The following is a 9,140-nucleotide window of genomic DNA, read 5'->3' as shown; positions in this document are numbered from 1 at the left end:
TCGGTAAGTAAAAGAGGCTCGAGTCGCAGGTCGCGCTTCTGCCTTTTACGGCGTGACATTTCGCCTGCACGGCGACGCGGGCACCGTTCCGCTGGGCGCCGGCGCGTGCGGTAGCGCTGCACTCTGCACTTGCACCGACTGATCTTCCCGCCCAGCCTCCCTCCGCGACGCAGCGCCCGATCCTCATTCCTCAGTACCGTCGAACAGGGCCGTGCGGCGGGTTGCGTGCTGCCCCTCGTCCGTTCACCACGCGCGATCTTCTCGGCCCGTCCCGCCTACTGCGATCCTGCGCTCGGTAGAAGCAGTGGATCCACAATCTCGAAATCTGTGGAGGGATGAAAATGATTTTTATCGAGATTTCATTCTGACTAGACGGTTTCGTAACTCGACCACCTGTTCGACAGGGAAATTCTGATTAACCCCACCAGCACCGTTCGATTTTACTCCGAGTGCCACACTTTTTTCAGAATAGCCAAAAACATTTTGTTTTGAACATTTTTTGGACATTCCTCGCTTCAGTCTAAACTTTTCGATTGAATTTACTCATCCGAATAGTTACGTATCACTTTAAACACTATCTTATCAAAAAAGTAACGTACCTGTTATAAATATTGTATTTTTTATTGAAGAATGTTGTAGTTCTTGGCTTATCGTGACGCAAACTTGGAGTAGGCATTTTTTCGGCCAAAATGTTTTCCTAGGAAGTGATCGATCGAGGAAAATATGATCTATGAAATGAAAACGGGGAGCTCCTTTCCTTTTTATGATTTCATTAAAGTGTTCGGTGGTGTTGAGTTCTTTCGAGAAACTTTTCATTCTGGCTCCCAGAACATTGTTCGTGAAGGTTTCTGTCCTTGAATTGGCCAAAACTCGGCATCTACTTACCCTGACGCCTTTTTGACTATTGACTCCTTTCTGCACACGTTTGTGCGTTTTGCCAAATTTTTATCAAGGTGTGCATATCATTAAACGTTTCAAGAGACTCGCTCTGTACCGCAAAACTAAACATTTTGTTTGTTGCGATACATTTTTGTGAATCGGAGTTTCTTTCTCGTCTCGTCATCAATTACGCTAGTGTTATTCGTTATGATTATGAACATACCTGTAATCGTTTTTACCATTTTTGGATGTTGATTTGAAATTTTTAAACAATTCCTTGATTTTAATATTATAAAAAAGTGTCAGTGTGTGGTATGAACCTTGTTTTGGATAAAATTTCTTTTCCTTGGGACGGCACATTGGAACTTTGCAGGTGAGCTTCCTTCATCTCCTGTTTGTAAATTTTCTATTAGATTGAATCAGGACTGTTAAAGGACTTTCTGTCTTAACAATTTCATTAATCAGTCAATGCGTAATTCAGATGATCGAATTTTTCCTCTGATTGAAAAATATCCTGGGAAAATTTCTAGCAGCAACTTCTTCGCGTTTTTCGATAAAAAGTAAACCCGGAGTGACATTTTGAAATGTTGCAAAGGAGATGATTGGTTCTGTAGTTTAGTCACGGACATATTATGAAGTTCCATGCTGTGAGTAACCATTAAGGCTCCTCATAAAATAGAGAGATTGTGGAAAAGCGCTCTTGATTGATATTTGAATCAGCTAACCCTTTCATATGCGCTTCGTCAAATCCTTGAACTTTTGTTTCTTTATTTTACAACTATTAATGGTCGTAATGCCATTACTTCTGAAAAAAATAATGGAAAATACACTTCCCTCTCAAAAAGTGTACAGAAGTAAGTGGGACAACAAATTAGTCCAAACGCGCAGGCAATGACCTTATTTTTCGCAGAAAGGGTTGGTCTGAAAATCGAGTAGTTTAAGAAAAATAATAAAAAAAACATGACTTGAAATAAACATTAAGACATGGTGAATAAGTTTTAGGAATCTTTTTTCAGTTAAGAATGTAAATGACTTTTTGAAACTGAATTTCGCATGTGTTTTTCTCAAGCAAGAGCTTAGAGCTTTCGGGGCCCGGGATGCTGGCGGGTAAAAAGGCCCGGACATTGCGGGTTGTATTCTCTGTAAAAGTAAGGGGCCCGGGTGCTACGGTACTCTGACACTCCTGCTAATTCGGACTTGTTTTCAAGTAGCACTCTTTTGGGTAATAATGGAAAATTTCTTCCGCAGACACAGGTGAAAATAAGTTATATCGTCAGAAATAGTAATTTATTTTGGTTTGCCGTGTAGTATAATAAATCAAAATTAATACATGCTCAGGAACTCAAATACAATTTTAAACACGGGCAATTCCCTGCTTAAATCGAGTAGTTTAAGAAAAATAATAAAAAAAAACCATAACTTTAAATACATTAAGACATGGTGAATAAGTTTTAGAAATCTTTTTTCACTTAAGAATGTAAATGACTTTTTGAAACTGAATTTCGCATGTGTTTTTCTCAAGCAAGAGCTTAGAGCTTTCGGGGCCCGGGATGCTGGCGGGTAAAAAGGCCCGGACATTGCGGGTTGTATTCTCTGTAAAAGTAAGGGGCCCGGGGTGCTACGGTACTCTGACACTCCTGCTAATTCGGACTTGTTTTCAAGTAGCACTCTTTTGGGTAATAATGGAAAATTTCTTCCGCAGACACAGGTGAAAATAAGTTATATCGTCAGAAATAGTAATTTATTTTGGTTTGCCGTGTAGTATAATAAATCAAAATTAATACATGCTCAGGAACTCAAATACAATTTTAAACCCGGGCAATTCCCTGCTTAAATCAGCTAACCAAAGTTTCAAAACGACAACTGATGATAGCAAGAGTACCTGTATAGGGAAAGTACCGACAGATCTGAAACTCCGAAAGTCCATCAGGCCTTCACCGATGCCTCCGCGAATAAAGTTAGGGCCCAAAAGGGCAGCCAACCTATGAATTTCAATTATCCAGAGCGATTTACTGATACTATTGTTACGAACCGTCCTTTATTAAGCACGTGTTTGACTCAGTTTTTGTATACATTTACTCAATTTCGCGAAAGAACGCTTATTTCTGTACATTCTTGGCCATCTTGGTTAGAACTGGAATCTGCAGACAGGCAGTGAAATTTTGTGCGTTAGAAGTTGGTTAGAAGGGTAGCTGCACTTTTGGGCCCTAAGCCCTCCATGAACCGATCTGTCCATACTCTCCCTATACAGGTACTCTAATGATAGCCTCTTCCAGCCATGCTGTTGAAATGAATAATTCATTATTCATTATATTATAAGAAAATTAAAAAATACGAATTAAAATGCAATATAAGTGTCACTTCCACATACAGTCAAAGATTTGTGACTTTAGGAGCCAAAAATATGATTATAGACTCCAAAACTCGTAATGTGAAGTATCTTATTCATACTAAAATATCAATAACGAGAATATGCATGCTTTTGATACGTTGATCGACATCTACATTGCGATTCTTTTCAACATTATCCGACTCAAATTGAATCATTCATCCAAGTTTAACCCATAAACCCATATTTTGAGTTTTATTGTTAACGACCTTCATGTTTTATGCATTCCCACAAGTTGAAGACTCAGTGGGAAAATTACCAGGGTTGGCTGATCCAGTGTGCCTACTCATTTTTATCCGTGAGCAATTCTCAATGTGACCCTCTTTTTCTTCCTTCGATAAGTTTCAAAGCGTATTCTATCATATGAATGCATTTTTGCAACAGGCCTTTCCGAGCCATTAAAATGAAAGGATCTCTGAAAGAAAGTTTAAAGTAAGGGAGCGTTCGCGGAGGAAATCTCAGTAATTCTGTGGAAAGCGCTTTGCGAAGCAGCTCCTTTCTTGAATGTTTTCTCTTATAAACCGCCAATTTGAGAAGCTTCTGCCGAAATGGAGCTCTTAATGTAAGAGCATGTGAAGCTAATGCTCTTACGATCCTCTAAGACTGCACTTTCCACCTTCTGAGACTTTTTCCCAGAAGCAACGCACCCGTAGCGCCGGCTAAGCCGTTGCACCAGTAAACTCATCACAGAGGTTTTCGCTGGGGTTGCAAAATTTTCTAAATTAGGTAGGAATAATAGCTTACTGAGAGACAATTATGGTTACAATTACTATATTAGTGGTGTTTAATATGAACTCTTAATTAGTAGCTGTCATAACCATTAATAGAGATATTTTTATCGTTTATGGTAATTTTACTACCGCACACTTGTAAAATTACGATTGCTCCGGTAAAAACATCACTATTATTGGTTATGGCCACTACTAATTATAAAAGTGCATATTGAACACCATTAATATAGTAATTATAACCTTGTTTTTTCTCGGTGCACTTTAAGATACGTTGCTCCATGATAGTTTCTTGGGAGATGTGTTGAATGATTGAAATCGTACGAAATCATACTGAAGGAAATTGCGTTTGTAGTTTACATTAAAATCAGTGAATTTGAACTTCCCTTTCACTGTAAGACCAATGTCACGTTGGTAAAATCAACCAACGGGAACTTTTGAATATTGATTGCTCCTAAAAACAGTGGGTCGGTTTAACGTGTATTTTAAACATTCTCAATTCTCTGGTTATTATTATTATTTTTTTTTCATTTTTTTCTTTTTTTATTATTTTTTTTATTACAGCAACATCCCGCACAATTATGTTAATACACTGATATTGATCATTATTTTTGATACTTTATCCGAATATTTGAATATATTTCATAATTTTGAATCGATAGAGAAACATTCAGGATGGAACACTGACTCTACACCACATGATGAGTGTACACGTAACCGTACCGTCATAGGTAGTAAACTACCTATGATCTACCTCTACCCTACCTATGATGACTCTATATGATCTCGAAGTAATATAAAGCTATTTCATATAATGGCAATGATAATGACGTAAAAGTTATGTACAACCCAGGATATAAGCAGGTACTTGCCTAAAATCTAACGCGGATAATCAACCAATCTAGAAAGTGGACTGCCCATGCAATGCATTCTGGGATCGCAGCATACTACAGCATTTGAGGTGGAGACTTGAGGCGAGTCTATTTTCTGATCGCGCGGTTTGGGGTGCACAAAATTACGTGCGCAAGCAAAGCATTGGAATATTTTCCGCGGGAGAATTCTTGAGGTTTTCGAAAGTTTCACATAGATATTTACCGCGTTTATCGATTTACTCTCACTAAAACTTTGTAAGTCCTAATTTCCCGACACGAAGTGCTAATAAAATCAATGAGACCTCAAAAACTCACCAATATTCAAGGTGAATCAAACTGATAATTTAAAACTTGCTCATTTAAACACACATAACTTTGAACGATTAATTCCTAATTTGTTCAGCACATTTTACGAGTCAATGCAATTTTTATCCAAAACACGCGGGCCCATGGCGGCAAAAGGGGGCGGCAAATGTTGTAATTTTTTACAAATGCAGGTATCAAGAAAAAAATCTGATTCAGAAAAAAAATTACAAACGAGAAAAGGCGAAAAAATCTCTCATTTCCCGAGAGTTGAAGTATAGTAATTTCTTATTTGTTCGTCTTTCGGTGATACAAAAGACAGCGCCTTTCATTAGTCTAGTTGAGAGAGAAACCAAACACGCAATTTGGCCTGGAGCGGCGCGGCGCAGAGAGCAATGATGACGAGGACTTGAGATGAAAAGGAGAAGCCCTCGGCGCGCCGGTCAGCATGAAGCACATATTAGCGCCTATAAGACTCCATGAATATTTCACGCATTGCGTCAAATGTAATATAGTCAGCAGCGGTTGCCGTGAAACTCATAGCGCCTACAAGACTGCATGAATACTTCACGCATTGCGTCGAAAGCAGTGCGGACAGCAGCGGTCGGCGTGAAACGCATAGCGCCTACAAGACTGTATGGATACCTCACGCATTGCGCCAAACACAGTGAGGTTGGCGCGGTAGCGGAAATTAAACTCATTAAACCACATTCATGTTTATTCTTTCATAATTTTTTCGTTCTTTTCGTATAAACGACTGGCCTCGTCCAATCAGAGATAGGTTTACGAAACTGAATTTTCGCGCAAAGTTCCGTGAGATTTTGTCAAAAAGTGTCAGAAAGTGCCAGAAAGTGTTGATAGGGCTTTCACAAAAAATGTGCCCAACATGAGTAAACACGTGTTCTGCACCTCTCCTCTTCTGGCACGTTCACTTGATGGTTTGCATCGATATTTCAAAACGGATGAGCAAGGGCGGCAACGGGCGGCAAGTAGGTAAATCCGGACTTGATAATCCCGTGGAATTCTAGTAATTATAGTGCAAGATCTCTGTCCGTATCAATATTTAATCTAGTTATAACTGTGTTTACCAGCCACAAGATAAGCATTATCAGAAATCTAGCACTGGCTACTACACACTACAGTAAAAGCTCGCTAAGCCGAATCACGGGTGAGATGAAATTCGATTAAGTCGATTTTTTTTTCGATCCCCAGACACTTCCAAAAGTTAAGTGGAGAGTCGGTAAAGACGAATTGCCGCTTAAGTTGAATTCGTTGTCGGTTCCTAAACAATTCGACTTAGCAAACTTTCACTGTAGTAGGATTGCCTGGGCATCATACGTGATCAGGAATTTCAAAACTACTATATTCATGTTTCTCCGCGAGTGGTACGTTTGTCACTTTAACAGAACCTGCTATGGATATAAAGAAGTAGATGAAAACTTTTGCACAAAATTTAGGTATTTGGCACTTATCAAGTCAATCCCAAAAAAGTCACACCGAAAAATGAGTGATATAACTTAAGTCATATTCATTTGGCGTAAAAATCGTAAATATCTAGCGAAAGTGCGGAACATACCCATATTATTCGAGTGTTACCGGAAGTTAGGGGACGGGATTTATTTAATTGAAAACATTTTTTTTACTGTGTGGCAATGCTGTCGTAACATTTTGATGCGCAATAATCGAAACGTGCTCTGAGGAGGCTCCAAAAATGTTTATGGAGTTTCTAACCTCACTTTACTCGACTGTATCTCTCATCGGTTGCTTCCTGACAGAGAGAAATTATACAAATAACAATTTTTCGGAAACAAGTTCCAACTGTTACCTCGGACAAATAAATACGACCATAAAGTCAATAATAGTATTATAATTAATTAACATAAAAAATAAGCTTATTTTCCTCCGCCATGCAACTACCTCTCTGAAAACTTCAATTTTCCCCGGAAAGTCCATTTTTCAGGAAAATATCATTCTTTAAGGTAATTTTTGTGTGAACAGAATAAGCTAAGCTCCCTATTGGACTTCGAGCTCAGTGCTACTATTACAGAGAAATCACCTATTAAACACCCTGTCTTTTCATTTCATTTCATTTCATTTCTAATTTTAATTTTAATTTTTGAAAGTTTACGTTGTCAATCCACCTTTTCTTGTGCATCTATAACACCGAAGTGAAAGAAGTAAAGTTGAACGGATTTTCATAAACCATTGTAGACGTATAAAAAGAAAAGAAAGCAAAGAAATGTTCTTCACCTGCGACCTTCCCAACTTTGTTGATCGTTCTGGCTGCGTCTGCGGTCGCGAAGGGCGCGGAGGTAATTTAAACTTTCTACTTAAATTACTGGAATGATCACATTCGTCCCGCGTTTTTGAATGGTTAATAGCCTCGTATTATCTAGTCAACGCCAAAAGTTCCAGCTAATTTTGCAAGTCTCACTGTCTTTTGTTACCCTCCATAATGACGTTCTTTCGTCACAGGAAAGGAAAACCGTTTTTTTCTTGGAGCTCAATATTCTCACTCCCCGTGAAACTAAGGCTGCACTCTAGTGGTTTTGTTGCGCACTAGAGATATAGAACAATGGTAAGGGGGGAGGGGGTTAGAGATAAATCAATCCAAATCCAATGGGTTACATATTGCTGTCTACAACATTATGCAGGGACCACAGGAAAAAAAATGATATTGCTGATTTAACAATTTTGTAGTTAAAATATACGTCCGAAATGTTTCAAATGTACATTTTACAATAGTGGGAAAGCTAATTTAACAAGAAAGAATGGAACCAATTGATGCGATATATCGCATGCCGTTCTGACTCCAAATATGGCGTCCATCGAATCACCTTAAGAAGAGATCCTGTGGAAATCAATGGAACTGTCGCGTACTCTCAGTTTTATCAGATCTGGATTTTTTGTATTATTTGTCATTATCATAAAAATTTTGTGTATAATTTATCAATAAAACTTGACAACGCAAGCTTGCAGACGATAGCCTCATATGTTTCATCAAAAAATAATATTTTATCGCTGACAATATGGCAACATTTGAATGTGCATATCGCGTTTTCCCTCACCGCGGCAGCGTAACACTGTACTGCCGTGCTTAGGAAAAACGCCGTATGAACATTCGGGAGTTGCCAAATTTTCCTTGATAAAATCAGTATTTTTGAGAAAATTCATGCATATTTTTCCTTGAAATTTTCAGATATTTTAGATCAAATTGTGCACAAAATTGTCTGAAAATTTGAGAAAATAATATTCCCGCAATTTCCTCAGTAATTTCGGTTTTTATCGGAGGAAACTTGGCAACGTCTGAAGGCTCATACGGCGTTCTTCCTCAGCACGGCAGTGTAGCTCTACGCCCGTAATCTCGTAGCCCTGACGGCACTTAAGACGTTATGAATTTCCATTCCTCGAATGGAAAACTTTTTACGTCTTGTCCTTACATCGCAGCGACGCCATTAGACGGGAAGATTTTGAGAGTCGATTAGCGGCTCGTTCCGGGGGAAAATGGGCCTGAAATTATCCTCGCCACCGGAATTGACACTTTTAATGAGTCGAAAAAGCGACCGAAGCCCCGGAGTCGACCGCATCTGAGTCATATTCGTAAGTGAATTAAAGTCGGGATGAATTCAAACGGGGAGGAGTTCGATAAGTGGGGCATTAGGTGGGGCAACGGGTCCTCTGTCGGGACATCTAGGGGCAGGAATTGGGCAACCGACCGTAAATTATTTATTGCCCTTTGGCTTTGCATCCTCGCCGCGGCGTTGCCTCCTTGCCGAGTTTCTTTGTGTTCGGTGAAATAGCGGATTTTATTCGCCTACCACATGTGGGCAACGAACTTTAACGTGGCTTAGAAATGAACTCTGCGACCTTTCAGAAATTTCCTTATTCCTTCAGGCATGAGCTTTAAACTCGGGGGACTCTTCGCCGCAATAAAACGAGAAATTTCAAAGATTTGTTTAGTTTTTCGCA

At 39.2% G+C, this 9,140-nt stretch overlaps 1 protein-coding gene across 1 annotated transcript in view; it reads left to right on the top strand.

Moving 5' to 3' along the window:
- Nucleotides 1–1,129: 1,129 nt before the first annotated feature.
- The window catches only part of LOC109032891 (limbic system-associated membrane protein), a gene marked incomplete in the record, with an annotated part of 401,446 nt that continues 393,435 nt past the window's right edge, over nucleotides 1,130–9,140 (top strand). Inside the window, 1 exon segment of the mRNA XM_072299275.1 lies at nucleotides 1,130–1,224.

This window comes from Bemisia tabaci, chromosome 4, assembly GCF_918797505.1.
Source record: "Bemisia tabaci chromosome 4, PGI_BMITA_v3".
In the NCBI taxonomy this organism is placed as follows: Eukaryota; Metazoa; Arthropoda; class Insecta; order Hemiptera; family Aleyrodidae; genus Bemisia; species Bemisia tabaci.
This window is presented reverse-complemented; position numbering and strand designations above follow the sequence as displayed.